This window comes from Macaca mulatta, chromosome 7, assembly GCF_049350105.2.
Source record: "Macaca mulatta isolate MMU2019108-1 chromosome 7, T2T-MMU8v2.0, whole genome shotgun sequence".
Taxonomy (NCBI): Eukaryota; Metazoa; Chordata; class Mammalia; order Primates; family Cercopithecidae; genus Macaca; species Macaca mulatta.
In genome coordinates, this window is record NC_133412.1 from 95924574 (window position 1) to 95940717 (window position 16144).

The 16144-nt window shown below is 48.3% G+C and overlaps 1 protein-coding gene across 6 annotated transcripts in view; it reads right to left on the minus strand.

Moving 5' to 3' along the window:
• Positions 1–15: 15 nt before the first annotated feature.
• Positions 16–16144, minus strand: part of LOC114679535 (uncharacterized) — a 25942-nt gene continuing 9813 nt past the window's right edge. Inside the window, exons 2-3 of one of the 6 annotated variants that reach the window (XM_077940631.1) lie at positions 15512–15649; positions 16–471 (exon numbers count right to left, since the gene is read on the minus strand). The gene's annotated coding sequence lies outside the window, so the exon portion shown is untranslated. Of the gene's footprint in view, positions 475–2728; positions 15650–16144 lie in introns of those variants that run through there. The other 5 variants (XM_077940633.1, XM_077940634.1, XM_077940632.1 and 2 more) reach the window with 5 other exon arrangements.

Below are 16144 nucleotides of genomic sequence, written 5' to 3' on the forward strand. Positions count from 1 at the left end.
CTGAGCTCTGTAGAGGGTGATGGGCTGTGGGTGAAAGGAGCTGGATGAGGCAAGGGCACGAGTCATGAGCAGCGTTTTCCATGAGGTGGGGCTTTGGCATTTTTCATAAAGTAGTATGTTTATTCTTAGTGGACTAAAGGGATTCAGGGGCCAGAGTTGGGGAGCAGGGCATACCCATAGGGGGCAGTGGGGTGACTGACAGAGCTCAGCTGCTCTCCCACCACCTGGCTTAAAAGGCTGCCTTGAGCCCCAAGGCTCAGAGACAAGAGGAAGTGGTCAAGCTGAGGCCACTTGGAAAATCTTCCTAAATTGCATTACCCTGTCCTGTGACCCACCCGCAGACCCTCTGTTTCCTCATGCGTCTCTTCCAGAGGCAGGGGGAGTCCCATGATCATATTCAGCCTTGGGCTCACTGGCATGTCCTTCCCAGCCCTCAGGACCTAAGAAGTCTCTTCCAGGCCTGGGGCTCTGCTGCTGAGACAGAAGGAAACAAGGGAGAAAGAGAGATAGGTGTTGCTGCTGGGCCTATTAGGAGCAGCCTGTCTCTGGCCAAACAGAGATCTCATCCTAATTGTCCGGAAGAACCAGGATGGTCAGGTTGGAAGGGCAGAATAACAAGGCTTTGCTTCCTCTTTCCTTAGAAACTCCTGCCCCAGACAGGGTTCCCAGGCTATCCACCCACCCTTCCTCTGAAACCAGCCTGGAGGGAGGAATCAGCCCAGTGCTGAGTCAGCTCAGCTGGAGGAGAGCAGCCCCTTTTTTTCACCCCCCTTCCCTTCCTGCCTCCACCCAGCCCACCCTGGGCTCCAGCCCAGACTCCCTCCACCGCCTGCCTTGCAGAGTCCTGGCCCCATCATGCCAGTCAGTCTATCCAGCTGCTATTCAGGGCTGGTTAGTGTGATTGCTTTGGCAGAAGGGGTACCCCACCTTCCTGTCTGCCAGGAACCCTGACCCTACGCCTGGCCTCCTGCACCTCCCCTGCCAACAACTGTTTGGCAGAGTCTGTGTGTCTCGGTGGAATTGGACACCACCTCCGAACCACCCTTACCAGAGGGGATGGGGACCTTGACAAGGTGGCAGGGGAAGTCAGGGGCATCTGAGGGTGGTAGGGTCTGTGCGGGTGGCAAGGAACTCAAAGATGAGCTCATGGCCCCTTTGTGTTTTTGTGGTCCACATCTGGAGGCAATTACAGATGTTATCCAGTGGGAGTTTTGCAAAACACAGCTGGAGCCAGTGGAGGAGCCTGGGGAGGGGGGACTGCCAGAGAGAAGAGGAGGGGGAGCCTAGGGCTCCCGCGCTGGAGTGCGGTTTCCCCATCACGAGGAAATTGTTTGGCCCTGATTCTGGAATCACAAGATGCTCTCTGGAGCCAAGGGGGAGAGATGGGAATGGAGGACCAGAGACAAAGGGGGAAGAGGTAGAAGATGGGCTTATAAAATCCCCCACTGCTAAATTTGACTGGTTTAAAAAAAACAAAAAACAAAAATTAAAACAAGCAGAGAGAATTTCAGGGTGGAGACGCAGGGTCCCGTGCTTCTGACGTGCCTGGGCCTGCCTGATCCACCCCAGTGAGGCTGCCCAGGGACCCTGGGAGGTGCCTTAGTGATCACAAGGTCCCACTGAGTGAACCTCCAGGTCAGGCTGGGGTGAGGGGAGAGCAGAGGGCCCTGTGGCTTCCAAAAGACCTGCAAACTCTGCTTTCACTGGCCCTACCCCGATTTGTCCGTTGGGCCTGACCCAGTTTCTATGGTTCCAAGTTCCTTTATTCGAAAGCAGCACATGTGAGTTGGAGCAGCCAGGAGGGAGCCAAGGGGAATCTTCAAGGAGGTTTGGGCAGAACCCAGGAAAGTTGGTGCTAAGGAGACGCTGGACTGGGGGCAAGGGCTGAAGAGGAGCAGCACTCTGCCCACGACTGCACCCCACACATTTGGAGGGGGGCCACGGACTCCCTTGTCATCACCTCCCTTTCTCCAGGGCTCCTGGCACCAGCTGGGCCCATGACTGCAGGGCTGCCAGCCAGGCTCTGGGTCAGCGGGAAGGGAAGGGAAGATCTAAGAGGAGCTGGGTCCTCTAGAGGAGGGAGGACTGGGCAGAGAGACACCCCCACACCCCTCCAGACCCCAAAGCACAATCTGGCTAGCTCTGCTGGTCCTTCACTGTCCCTCCCCCAGGGCCCCTTCTCCCCACTATCTGACAGATTTTCCAGTGGTCTCTTTCCCCTCTGTATCCCTCCTTCCCTTCCAGCAATGGTGAAACTAACATTTGCTGAGCTCCTTACAACACACAATGACACAGGCACTAATATTGTCCCCGTTTTACAAATAAGGGAACTGAGACCCAGAAAGATAAATGACTTGATCAAGGTCACAGGTTGTTAGTCCAAATTTAAAACCCAGATCTTTCCAATTTACTTATTTATGTTTCTATACTGGCAGATCCCGGCAATCTCTTGGTGTCTCTCCCAGCATGGACCCTGGGTAGCTGGGCGTCTTCACGGCAGTGTGTGTTCTGGGGATCTGTCAACACATATATATTTGCTTATTGTGTTTGTTGTTGTTGTTGTTGTTGTTGTTGTTTTGAGATGGAGTTTCACTCTTGTTGCCCAGGTTGGAGTGCAATGGCGCAATCTCGGCTCACTGCAACCTGTGCCTCCCAGGTTCAAGTGATTCTCCTGCCTCAGCCTCCCAAGTAGCTGGGATTACAGGCATGCGCCACCACACCCAGCTAATTTTGTATTTTTAGTAGAGACGGGGTTTCTCCATGTTGGTCAGGCTGGTCTCAAACTCCCAACCTCAGGCCGCCCACCTCGGCCTCCCAAAGTGTTGGGATTACAGGCGTGAGCCACCATGCCCAGCTGTATTTGCTTATTGTGCAGCAATATTATGGGGGGTAGGAGTGCAGAGGGAAAAGGACCCCACTTTGCCAGCCCATTGCCTCCCTTCTTGAGAGAAGGAAGGTGGCACCAAGACTCAGAAGCCAAAGGGATGGAATAAGACAATGGCAGCAGCTAAGGGAAGGGTGGGATTGGTGAATGTTTGTGTTCGAGGGCATCGGGGGAGGGCGGAGGGCTTCAGCGGTGGTACCCATTCCCAAAGGCCCCAAGGAAACCCCAGCCAAGACTGCTCCATCGTCCTGCGGTTCCTGTACCCGTTTCCTACCTACCATCCCAAATCTGAACACACTTCTTTTAAAAGCTCAAGTCTGCACACCTAGCCCCAGCCTTGGGGGTTTCTGCCCTCTTCGCTCAGTCTTGTGAAAGTAGGGAGACCAGAGGCCGCCTGCAAGGGGCTAGGCAGCCAGGGCCTGGAAGCGAGGCAGGCCTGACTGGCCAGAAGCCACCTTCCAAATGAGCTCACACACATATTTTCCACCCTGGCCCAGGGCCGATGGCTCAGCTTCTTCCAGGCCAGCCTTCCCCAGCCAGGCCCAGCCCCCTCTGTCCTACCCTGCCACCAGTCCTGGCCCTAGGGGCTCCAAAGCAAGATCACTGGTAGCCCTCTGGCCAGGGCAGTCACTGGCATCCCCAAGGAGCAGCTTCCTCTGCCTCCATGCTGAGGCCATTTGCCCCCAGAGTCCCGTATTCCTTTGTGACTTAGAGAAGAAGGAGACCAGCTCCCTGCCTCCAAAGACCCACACCTGGGTAGGGAGGGATGTTAGAGGTGACAGAAGAGGCAGTGGAAGTAGTGAATGGGCGGAAGGGCTTCCTTTGAGTGCCCGAAGTAGCTCATTGACTCAGGGACCAGCCAGGTCTGGGAGCTGCCTCATCACGGGTTACATCCTGCTCACTCACTCAATTTCCTGCTAGGGCCACTTCTCTGACTTGGAGCAGGATGGGGTCTGGGTGAGGCAAGGCCAGGCTGACCACAAAGCTGAGAAAAAACACTGGCGTGTCAGAAAGCCTAGTGAATTCATACACATGCAACAGGCTCCATTTCACTTTGGTTTGTCAAAGACATCACTCATTGCCCAGCTTCCAGACATGTAGCACCAGGCCAGAGAGCAGGATCAATTCCCCAAAACGCTCTCTCACCTGCTCAGCACCTCACTCTGTGCTAGGAGTATGGCTGCCCTGACTGTATTTACTGGATCCAGTTATGTCCCCTGGAGTTCTGTGAGTTAGTATATTCAGACATGGTAGACAACTCTTCCCATTCTGGAGTCCAAGGTGATGGCCACTGTGAGTAGATCACACCATGTTGATCTCTCATACCAGGTGATGGTATAGTTCTGTCAAGGAATTACTATAATTTATAATACCAACCCTATCACAGCCACTGGAAAACAGGTTCTAGCCTCAATTTTCTTTCAAAAGGGTAAAATAGTGCTAGACACACAGGAGGCACTCAATAAAAGTTTGTTGAATTACCAGTGGTAGTTGTGATTACATAAGTATTGTATACATATGTACATATTATGAACACATAAGTAGTGAATATGTAACTCAAATCATTGAGCTGAACACTTAAACTTAGTGCACTTTGTGAACTTCATGGTATATATATATACACACACACACACACATATATTTGTGTGTGAGACAGAGTCTCCCCCTGTCGCCCACGCTGGAGTGCAATGGTGCAATCTCAGCTCACTGCAATCTCCGCCTCCCGGGTTCAAACGATTCTCCTGTCTCAGCCTCCCATGTAGCTGGGATTACAGGCGCCTGCCACCACGCCCAGCTAATTTTTTTTTTTTTTTTTTTTTTTTTGTATTTTTAGTAGAAACGGGCTTTCACCACGTTGGCCAGGCAGGTCTCAAACTCCTGATCTCGTGATCCACCTGCCTCAGTCTCCCAAAGTGCTGGGATTACAGGCGTGGGCCACCGCGCCTGGCCTTTCATGGTGTATTTTACCTTACTTATTTATTTTTTTCAGATTAGTCAAGTGCAGTAGTGAGAAGGGGGATAAGAACAGAACAGGGAGTTTGATCTGTAACTGACTGTGAGCAATCTGTTGAGATAACACATTATCTTCAGACCAACCATTACCTCAATCTTTAAAAGGTTTTAAAAAAGAAAAATATATTGAGGTAAAGAGGTTTATACCCCCAGAACTCCCTACTTTGTCCTTGTCGGCCCCATTCCCTCCCGCTTAGGTGTCAACTCTCCACTTCCTGCCTGCCCTTAATCTGGGAGTGGCTGGTATCAGGTTGTGTTGACCCAACTCTTCTGGAAATACCCAGACTTCGGGCTGCACTCTCAGCCCAGCCCACACCTAGACTCTGACCTGGAGGGCCCAGCCAGGAGGCCTCTCTTCCCTATATCCCTCTAAGCTCTATGTCAGATTCCCCAGACTCTCCTCCGCTTTGCTGGCCTGTGCTCCAGAGGTCTCCCCACCTCATCCCTACAAGATTGCATGTAGGATCTGAGTGGAGGAAAGCTGGGTAAGGGACTTAGAGGAACACATCCCGCTCTTTATGGCTGTGCCCACTCCATGTACAAGACCTGCGGGGCAGGGTTTGCAGGGTGGTAGCGCCCCCTTGTGCTGGGTGTTGGGACTGCAAACAGAACCCAGGGAATTGAGACGGGGAGGCAAAGCTAGTCCCACCAGGGCCGCGGGTACTACTAGCCTGTCCCATCCCCTGTTCCACTTTCTATGTCTCCATCCTGGACACCTGTACTTAAAGGGGTGGGACTCTGGGCGAGACGGGCAGACAAGCCGCTCTTAGCTTTCCAGCTGCGGAGGGAAACGTCAGAGTTTCCGTCTGCCGTCCCTGTGTGGAGGTTGGTGGGCAGCCCTCACCAACTCCAGGAAAGGAGAGGGAGTCGGGGGGTGGTGGGTGGTACAGGACAGATGATCCGCGGGGGAAGGAAGGTTGGCACTTCTGTGCCCTCTCCTTGGAGCGCCTCCGAGTTGTCACACTGCCCCCCTGTGGTCGCCTCAGACACGAATCACTCCAGGATGCCTGTCTCCGGGGTCCCAGGGTAAGAGTCCAGGTGAGACTCTGCACTCCCGGACTGCAGAATGCTATCACAGAACTCCCTCTGACCAAGACAAGCAGGGCTCTGTGTCCCCTTTATCTAAGAGTGGGACATTTCTGTGCCAATTCCCTGAGGCTTTGGATATAACACCCACGCCTCTTGAGGGAACTCTAACCTGGACCCATGCCCCTGTCCTCATCCCCACCCTGGGGCCATGAGAATCCTTTGGTCTCAGCCTGACATTTATAAAGGCCCTCAAATTTCTAATTTTGTAGTTTAAAAAATTGATGTCCGTTCTTGTTAATAGTACTTTATGGCTGTGTTGTTTGTACCAAGTTTTTATTTGTTAAATGTTTAAATATACCAAGTATTCTCAAAACCATCTTAGCATTTCATAGTTGTTGTTGCTGTTGTTGTTATTATTATTTAGACCGAGTCTGGCTCCATCACGCAGGCTGGAGTGCAGTGGCACAATGTCAGCTCATTTGCAACCTCCACCTCCTGGGTTCAAGCGATTCTCCTGCCTCAGCCTCCTGAGTAGCTGGGATTACAGGCACCCGGCATGCTAATTTTTGTATTTTTAGTAAAGATGGGGTTTCACCATGTTGGCTAGGCTGGTCTCAAACTCCTGACCTCAAGTGACCGCCTGACTCGGCCTCCCAAAGTGTTGGGATTACAGGCATAAGCCACTGGGCCCAGCCTTAATTTTTTAATATATCAGAGGCTTAAAAAATGGACATGATTTGAGGTTACGCTCCAATTTCTTTTTATGTGGGGTGTCCCCACCCCACATAAAAAATTGAACTGCGGCTGGGTATGGTGGCTCCCACCTGTAATCCCAGCACTTTGGGAGGCCAAGGTGGATGGATCACCTGAGGTCAAGAGATTGAAACCATCCTGGCCAACATGGTGAAACCCCATCTCTACTAAAAATACAAAAATTGGCTGGGCGTGGTGGCGCGTGCCTGTAGTGCCAGCTACTCAGGAGGCTGTGCCAGGAGAATCACTTGAACCCAGGAGGCGGAGGTTGCAGTGAGCCACGATTGCACCACTGCACAAAAAAAAATTGAACTGCATCTTATTCTCTTTCAAAGCACAAGGAAGCCAGCTCCCAAAACCATATGTAGGCCTTCAGTTCCCTCTCTCCCTTCGAACATAGAAATTTTGTTGGTGGTGTTTTTGTTTTGTTTTTAAGACAGGGTCTCACTCTGTTACTCAAGCTGAGTGCTGTGGCACAATCATGGCTCATTGCAGCCTGAATTTCCTAAACTCAAGCAATTCTGCTGCCTCAGCCTCCTGAGTAGCTGTAACTACAAACATCTACCACCATGCCTGGTCAATTTTTGATTATTTGTAGAGAAGGGGTCTTACTATGTTTCCCAGGCTAGTCTCGAACTTCTGGACTCAACTGATCCTTCCACCTCAGTCTCCCAAAGTGCTGAGATTACAGGAATGAGCCACTATGCCTGGCTGCAAGCAAGTTTTTAAAAGCTATCTAGCTGTCTATATTCCTTCACTGGTCATTTCTTTTTTTTTTTTTTTTTTTGAGATGGAGTCTTGCTCTGTCACATATGCTGGAGTGCAGTGGCGCGATCTCAGCTCACTGCAACCTCCACTTCCTGGGTTCAAGCGATTCTCCTGCCTTAGCCTTCTGAGTAGCTGGGATTACAGGCGCGCACCACCACGCCCAGCCTATTTTTTCGTATCTTTAGTGGAGATGGGATTTCATCATGTTGGTCAGGCTGGTCTCAAACTCCTGACCTGTGATCCACCCACCTCGGCCTCCCAAAGTGCTGGGATTACAGGCATGAGCCACCGCGACTGGCCAATCATTTCTTTTTAACCTAACCTCTACATCTGTATTCCAACCCAGACATTTGCCAAAATTGTTCCATAAAAGCACTTTGTGGACCAGGCGTGGTGACTCACACCTGTAATCCCAGCACTTTGGGAAGCCAAGGTGGGTGGATCACCTGAGGTCAGGAGTTTGAGACCAGCCTGGTCAACACGGTGAAACCCCATCTTGTCTCTACTAAAAATACAAAAATTAACTGGGCATGATGGCGCGTGCCTGTAATACCAGCTACTCAGGAGGCTGAGACAGGAGAATCTCTTGAACCCAAGAGGCGGAGGTTGCAGTGAGCCGAGATCACGCCATTGCACTCCAGCCTGGGCAACAAGAGCAAAACTCCATCTCACCAAAAAAGAAAAAAAAAAAAAGCCTGGCTGGGCACGGTGGCTCACACCTGTAATCCCAGCACTTTGGGAGGCCTATCATGAGGTCAAGAGATCGAGACCATCCTGGCCAACATGGTGAAACCCCATCTCTACTAAAAATGCAAAAATTATCTGGGCGTGGTGGCGTGCACCTCTAGTCCCAGCTACTCGGGAGGCTGAGGCAGGAGAATCGCTTGAACCTGGGAGGCCGAGGTTGCAGTGAGCCCAGATTGTACCACTGCACTCCAGCCTGGCGACAAAGCAAGACAACTTACTTCAATAAGCTCCCTTTGCCCTTGTCTTCTGTGAAGTGAACCATCCTGAAACTCATGAGTCACAGAGTTGTCAAGGAGTACTGATGGCCCCAGACAGGTATCCCTCTATATCAACACTCCCCCTCAGCTTCTGTACCTCAAGCAGGAAGTAGGCTGACTTTATTTGGTCCATTAATTCCAGTTTCTGGCCTTCAGAGTACACAGAATAAACAAATTCTTGTTCTACACTACAGCTTGTCAAATATTTGAATCTGGTTTTCATGTATTCTATCCCTCACTAAAGTTAAGCATTCCAGCCAAGCACAGTGGCTCACTCCTGTAATCCCAGCACGTTGGGAAGCCAAGGTAGGAGGATTGCTTAAGCTCAGGAGTTCGAGCTTAAGGCTCAAACCTGGGCAACATGGTGAAAACCTATCTCTACCAAAAAATACAAGAATTAGTCAGGCATAGTAGCGCGGGGCTGTAGTCCCACCTATTTGGCAGGCTGGGGTGGGAGGATTGCATAAGCCTAGGAGGTAAATGTTGCAGTGAGCCATGATCGTGCCACTGCACTTAAGCCTGGGCAACAGAGTACGAACCTGTCTCAAAAAAAAAAAAAAAAGGTTAAGCTTTCCTTTCCTTTAGTTGAAGAGCCTTTCTAGTTTCATAAACAGCTTATCATATGACATGACTTAGAGACATCTCAACATTCCTGTCACTTTCCTCTGCATTATTTCACTTTACTAATCTTTTACAATGTGGCTTCCAGTACATGGGGAGGCAGTAACATGGAGTGGCTAGGAACAAGGGCTCTGGACTTGTGCAATTCGTGTGTGAATCTAGTCTTTACTACTTATTGTTTGGGACCTTCAGCAAGTTATATATCCTGCTGGAGCTTCAGTTTCCTCACCTTTAACGTGGAGCTAATAATACAAAGGGTAGTTGAGTAGATTAAAAGACATCATCTATGTGATGCCTGTCACTAGTGGTCACTGATTCATTCACTCAAAAAGCATTTATTGAATACCTACTATGTGCTAGACATTGTTTTTGGCACTGAGGACACGGCAGTAAACAAACAGACCCCATCTTCATGGAACGTACATTCTTGTGAGAAGAGCAGGGATACATGTGATAAATTAATAAAACAGTTTATTAGATAGTGCTAAGTGCTAAGGAGAAAAATTAATTGAGGAAGGGAGACAGACATTGTTGGGAGTGTAATTTTGGGCACTGGGGTCAGAGAAGGCCCCACCAAGAACCTGAGGATATGAGGAAACAAACCAAGTGGTTCTCAAGAAGAAGAGCACTCCGAGCAAAAGCAAAAGCAAATGCCAAGACTTTGAGGTGAGTACACGGCTCCCATATTCACACCTTACTGAACAAGGTAGTGTGACTGGAACAGAATGAGCAAGGAAGACAGCAATGGAAGAGGAGATCAGACGGGTCATGGGGTGACATCCCATAAAACCATGTAAGTCATTGTAAAGACTTTGGCTCCTACTCTAACTGAAAGGAAGGAAGACTGCAGCGGCGTAGAGGAAGGACGTGATATTTTAGTACAGTGTAAATACTCATTATTATTATATATTATTATAAATACTCATTATTAGCATATATTAAATAAATATATGTTATTTATTTATTTTTCTTTCTTTTTTTTTTTTTTTTGAGACGGAGTCTCGCTCTGTCGCCCAGGCTGGAGTGCAGTGGCCGGATCTCAGCTCACTGCAAGCTCCGCCTCCCAGGTTCACGCCATTCTCCTGCCTCAGCCTCCCGAGTAGCTGGGACTACAGGCGCCCGCCACCTCGCCCGGCTAGTTTTTTGTATTTCTTAATAGAGATGGGGTTTCACCGTGTTAGCCAGGATGGTCTCGATCTCCTGACCTCGTGATCCGCCCGTCTCGGCCTCCCATAGTGCTGGGATTACAGGCTTGAGCCACCGCGCCCGGCCTATTTTTCTTTTGAGATGGAGTCTTGCTCTGTCACCCATGCTGGAGTGCAGTGGCGCGATCCCCACTCACTACAATCTCTGACCCCCAGGTTCAAGCAGTTCTGCCTCAGCCTCCAGAGTAGCTGGAACTACAGACACATGCCACCACACCAGGCTAATTTTTGACCATGTTGACCAGGCTGGTCTTGAACTCCTGACCTCAGGTGATCTACCTGCCTCGGCCTCCCAACGTGCTGGGATAACAGGCGTGAGCCACCCTGCCTGGCCAGTGACTTATTTATCTAATACAGTCTGGCAGCAGTGACAGTGTGTGACTTCCAAGAGTAATAAGCAATAAAAGACATTATATAAAAATCTGAACTCTAAAATAAAAAATATATTTTGCTGTCTTTTGGATCACTCGTTTTGAAGAAAGCTAGCTGCCATGTTGCAGGACACTCAAGAAGTCCTATAGAGAGGTCCACAGGTAAGGAACTGAGGCCTCCTTGCCAACAGCCAGCATGAACTTGCCAGGCATATGAGTGAGCCGTCTTGGAGGCAGATCCTCCAGCCATGGTCAAACCTTCAGATGATTGCTGTCCTGGCCAACATCTTTTTTTTTTTTTTTTTTTTTTTTTGAGACGGAGTCTCGCTCTGTCACCCAGGCTGGAGTGCGGTGGCCGGATCTCTGCTCACTGCAAGCTCCGCCTCCCGGGTTTACGCCATTCTCCTGGCTCAGCCTCCCGAGTAGCTGGGACTACAGGCGCTCGCCACCTCGCCTGCCTAGTTTTTTGTACTTTTTAGTAGAGACGGGGTTTCACCGTGTTAGCCAGGATAGTCTCGATCTCCTGACCTCGTGATCCGCCCGTCTCGGCCTCCCAAAGTGCTAGGATTACAGGATTGAGCCACCGTGCCCGGCCCCTGGCCAACATCTTGACTGCAACCTAATGAGAGTCCCTGAGCCAGGGTCATCTAGGTAAGTCACTTTCAAATTCCTGACCAATATAAAATGATTACAATAAATGTTTATTTTATATTTTAAGCTGTGAAATTTTGGGATGATTTCTCATTCAGCAATAGATAACTAATAGGTTTGGGCACTAAAAGTGGAGTGCTGCTGTGACAAACCCCTAAAATGTAAGAATGACTTTGAAATTAGGCAAAGGGCAGAAACCGGAAAGACTTTGAGAAGAGTGTTAGTGAAAGTCTAAAATGCCTGGAAGTGACAGTTAGTAGAACCATAGTGGCCTTTTTTTTTTTTTTTTTTTTTTTAAGACAGGGTCTCACTATGTTGCCCAGGCTGAATTCAAATTCCTGGCCTCAACTGATCCTAAGTCACTGAGATTATAGGCACAAGCCACCATACCCAGCCATGATGGCCTTTGAAGTGGTGGCCAGTGAAGACTTAAAGGAAACTGAGGAAAATGTGTTTTGAAACTGTAAGAAAGAGGATTCTCGTTATTCAGCAAGTTTAGCAACTGTAGTTAGTGTGTAGTAACAAGGAAAGTAAAAAATGTAATTAATGAATGGGAAATCTAGCTAAGAGATTTTCAGGGAGAGTGTTGAAGTTAACACCTGGTTTCTTCTTTGCTGCTTATAGTAAAGTATGAGAGAGATAGCTAGGGGAAAAAAAAAAAAAAAACACTTAAAAAGAGCCAGGAGGCCAGGCACAGTGGCTCACACCTGTAATCCCAGCACTTTGGGAGGCCAAGGCGAGCAGATCACAAGGTCAAGAGATCAAGACCATCCTGGCCAACATGGTAAAACCCCGTCCTACTAAAAATACAAAAATTAGCTGGCATGGTGGCGCTCACCTGTAGTCCCAACTACTTGGGAGGCTGAGGCAAGAGAATTGCTTGAACCCAGGAGGCAGATGTTGCCGTGAGCCAAGATCTTGCTATTGCATTCCAGCCTGGCGACAGATTGAGACTCCGTCTCAAAAGGGGAAAAAAAAAAAAAAAAAAAGAGCTAGGAATTGTTGGATTTTAAAATTCTCAGCCTTTGCAGACAGTAAATGATGTTAAATTTTTAAAATAGCTTCTGGGCAAATATCAAATCCTGGGCACTCTCAGGAAAACATGGTATAAAGACAAAGCCAAGATTGAGTGTAACATGCTTTGCTAATATCAGAAGGATCTAAGGTGGTACTCAGGAAACCATTTAGTCTGACAATATGGTTTTTGGGGTTTTTGGTTTTTGGTTTTGGTTTTGGTTTTTTTTTGAGACAGAGTCTCACTCTGTCACTCAGGCGGGAGTGCAGTGGCGTGATCTCGGCTCACTGCAACCTCTGCCTCCTGGGTCCAAACGATTCTCCTGCCTCAGCCTCCCAAGTAGCTGGGACTACAGGAACGCATCACTATGCCTGGCTAATTTTTGTATTTTTAGTAGAGATGGGATTTCACCATGTTGGCCAGGCTGGTGGCCAGACTGGTTTCAAACTCCTGACCTCATGTGATCTACCCACCTCAGCCTCCCAAAGTGCTGGGATTACAGGTGTGAGCCACAGCACCCAGCCTAACAATATAGTTTTTAAGAAACTTAAGAGCCAGGCATGGTGGGTCACACCTGTAATCCCAGAACGCTAGAAGGTCGAGGTTAGAGGATTACTTAAGGCCAGGAATTCAAGACCAGCCTGGACAACATAGCATGGTCCCATCCTACAAAAAAAATTTTTAAATTAGTGGGCGTGGGCCGGGTGCGGTGGTTCCCAGCACTTTGGGAGTCCAAGGCAGGCAGATCACAAGGTGAGGAATTTGTGACCAGCCTGGCCAATATAGTCGAACCCTGTCTCTACTAAAAATCCAAAAAAATTAGCTGGGCATGGTGGCGCATGCCTGTAATCTCAACTACTTGGAAGGCTGAGGCAGGAGAATTGCTTGAACCCAGGTGGTAGAGGTTGCAGTGAGACAAAATCACACCACTGCACTCCAGCCTGAGTAAGAGAGTGAGACTCCATCTCAAAAAAATAAAATAAAATAAAATAGTGGGCATGAAAGTATGCACCTGTAGTCATAGCTACTCAGGAGGATGAGGCAGGAGAATAACTTGAACCCAGGAGTTCTACACTGCAGTGAGCTATGATTGTATTATTGTACTCTAACCTGTGTGACAGACCAAGATCCTGTCTCTAAAAAATTTTAAAAAGAAGCTATGCCTGAGCGCAGTGGGTCATGCCTGTAATCCCAGCACTTCGGGAGGCCGAGACAGGTGGATCACAAGGTCAGGAGTTCGAGACCAGCCTGGCCAATATGATGAAACCCCATCTCTACTAAAAATACAAAAATTAGCCAGGCGTAGTGGCATGTACTGGTAGTCCCAGCTACTCAGGAGGCTGAGGCAGGAGAATCACTTGAACCCAGGAGGCAGAGGTTGAAGTGAGCCAAGATCACACCACTGCACTCCAGCCTGGGTGACAGAGCGAGACTCCATAAAAAAAAAAAAAAAAAGAAGCTTATGAGTGTTGCCCCTCACCAGTCTAAACTGAAGCCTGAGGTAGAAAAGAGTTTATCTCAAAGAGATTTGTAAGTATGACTTTTATCTAATTGAGTGAACCCCAATAAGATTCACTGGAGAGTCACAAAAGTTTTAAGAAAATTGTATTGGCAGAAACGCTACCAGCTTGTATTGAAACAGATAGAGGCAATATATAAGAAGAAGTTTTTGGACCCCCAAACTTTTTTTTTTTGAGGTGGAGTCTCACCTTGTCACCCAGGCTGGAGTGCAGTGGCATGATCTCAGCTCACAGCAGCCTCCACCTCCTGGGTTCAAGTGACTCTGCCACCTCAGACTCCCCAGTAGCTGTGATTACAGGCGTGTGCCAACACACCTGGCTCATTTTTGTATTTTTAGTAGAGACGGGGTTTCACCATGTTGCTCAGGCTGGTCTCAAACTCCTGACCTCAAGAAATCCACCTGACTCAGCCTCCCATAGTGCTGGGATTACAGGCACGAGCCACCATGCCCAGTCTTGACCCCCACACTTCTACAGCAAAAGCAGGCTGAGAAAACAACACAGCTGCAAGCATGAGCCTTTCTATGAAAAGGAAAGGTGGCTCAGAGGGCAGAGCACAAAGAGCCCAAAGCTGGAGCCAAAAGCTATGAGAAATTATGCTCAGGCTCTGAGCTCTACTCAAGGAACAGCCAACCTGTATCCTTCAGTATTTTAGAATTTCTATAGAATAGTGACTACTTCCTATATTTATTTATCCCTTTTTCCCCCTGCCACCAGGGACCTTTTTTTTTTTTTTTTTTTTTTTTTTTTTTTTTTTTTGAGACGGAGTCTCGCTCTGTTGCCCAGGCTGGAGTGCAATGGTGCAGTCTCAGATTACTGAAAGCTCTGCCTTCCAGGTTCACACCATTCACCTGCCTCAGCCTCCCAAGGAGCTGGGACTATAGGCACCTGCCTCCACACCCAGCTAATTTTTTGTGTGTTTTTAGTAGAGATGGGTTTTCACCACGTTAGCCAGGATGGTTTCGATCTCCTGACCTCAGGTGATCTGCCCACCTCAGCCTCCCAAAGTTCTGGGATTACAGGTGTAAGCCACCATGCCCAGCGGACCACTCTCTTTTTGTGAATAGAAATATCTGTCGAGGTAATCCTATGTTTTTCCCACATCTCATCATTGTATGTTGGTGATGGAGGAGTAGGACGGAAAATATAAGTTCTCTTTTTAGCTCATAGGTCATCAGATCAAGAAGAGCTACTCAAGCTGTTCATAGGAATTAGTCCAGAAGAACTTCACCTGGAGGCCTGTTTTAGATGACAAGATTCTGGACTTCAAGCTGGTTTTGTAATGGGATGAGACTTTTGAGTCCCTTGGGAGAGTTAAACAGATTTGCATTTGTGAAGGACATGAACCTTTGGGAGCCACAGTGTAGACTAGTGTAGACTAGCATAGCCAGCATTCAGGATGGATGTCAATGATCTTTACCTGCCAATATCTGTGCTCTTGTGTAATCTCCTCCTACAATACATAGGGTGGACCTGTGTTACTAAGGGATATTGCAGAAATGATGGGGTGTGCTTTCTGAGACTGAGTGTTAAAAGCATTGTGACTTCTGCCTTGCTGTCTCTTACACTGCCCATTCTGGGGGAAGCCAGCTGCCATGGTATGAGGACACTCAAACAGCTTATGGAGATGCCCATATGGGGAGGAACTGAGGCCTCTTGCCAACAGCCACTACCTACTTGCCAGACATGTAAGTCAGCCATCTTGGAAATGGATCCTTCAGCCCCAGTTGAGTCTTCAGATGACTGCACCTTCATGAGAAACACCAAGCTGGAATCACCCAGCTAAGTTACTTCTCAATTACTGACACACAAAACCTGTGAGAAAATAAATGGTCACTGTTTTAAGCCCTAAATTTTGGGGCAATTTGCTATGCAGCCATAGATAATTAAAACACTAACATTAGCATCATCCTTATTTTATACATGGAGAAAATTGGGCATAGAAAACTGAAAACTTGCCAAGTTCATTCAGCTGATAAATGGCAGTACTGGCCAGTTCTGCTTCTCTAGTATGTTAGCTTTTATGCAACCATGCCATGCTATTCATTCAACATCAGCAGAAATCTCTAATTTGTCAATTAAATTTATTTGTATTTTTATTTTTTGTAAAGACAGGGTCTTGCTATATTGCCTAAGCTGGTCTCAAACTCCTGGCTTCAAGCAGTGCTCTGACCTTGGCCTCCCAAAGTGCTGGGATTACAGGCATGAACCACTGTGCCTGGTCCCTAATTTTTATTTTTTATTTTGTTATTTTATTTTATTTATTTATTTTTGAGATGGAGTTTCACTCTTATTGCCCAGGCTAGAGCG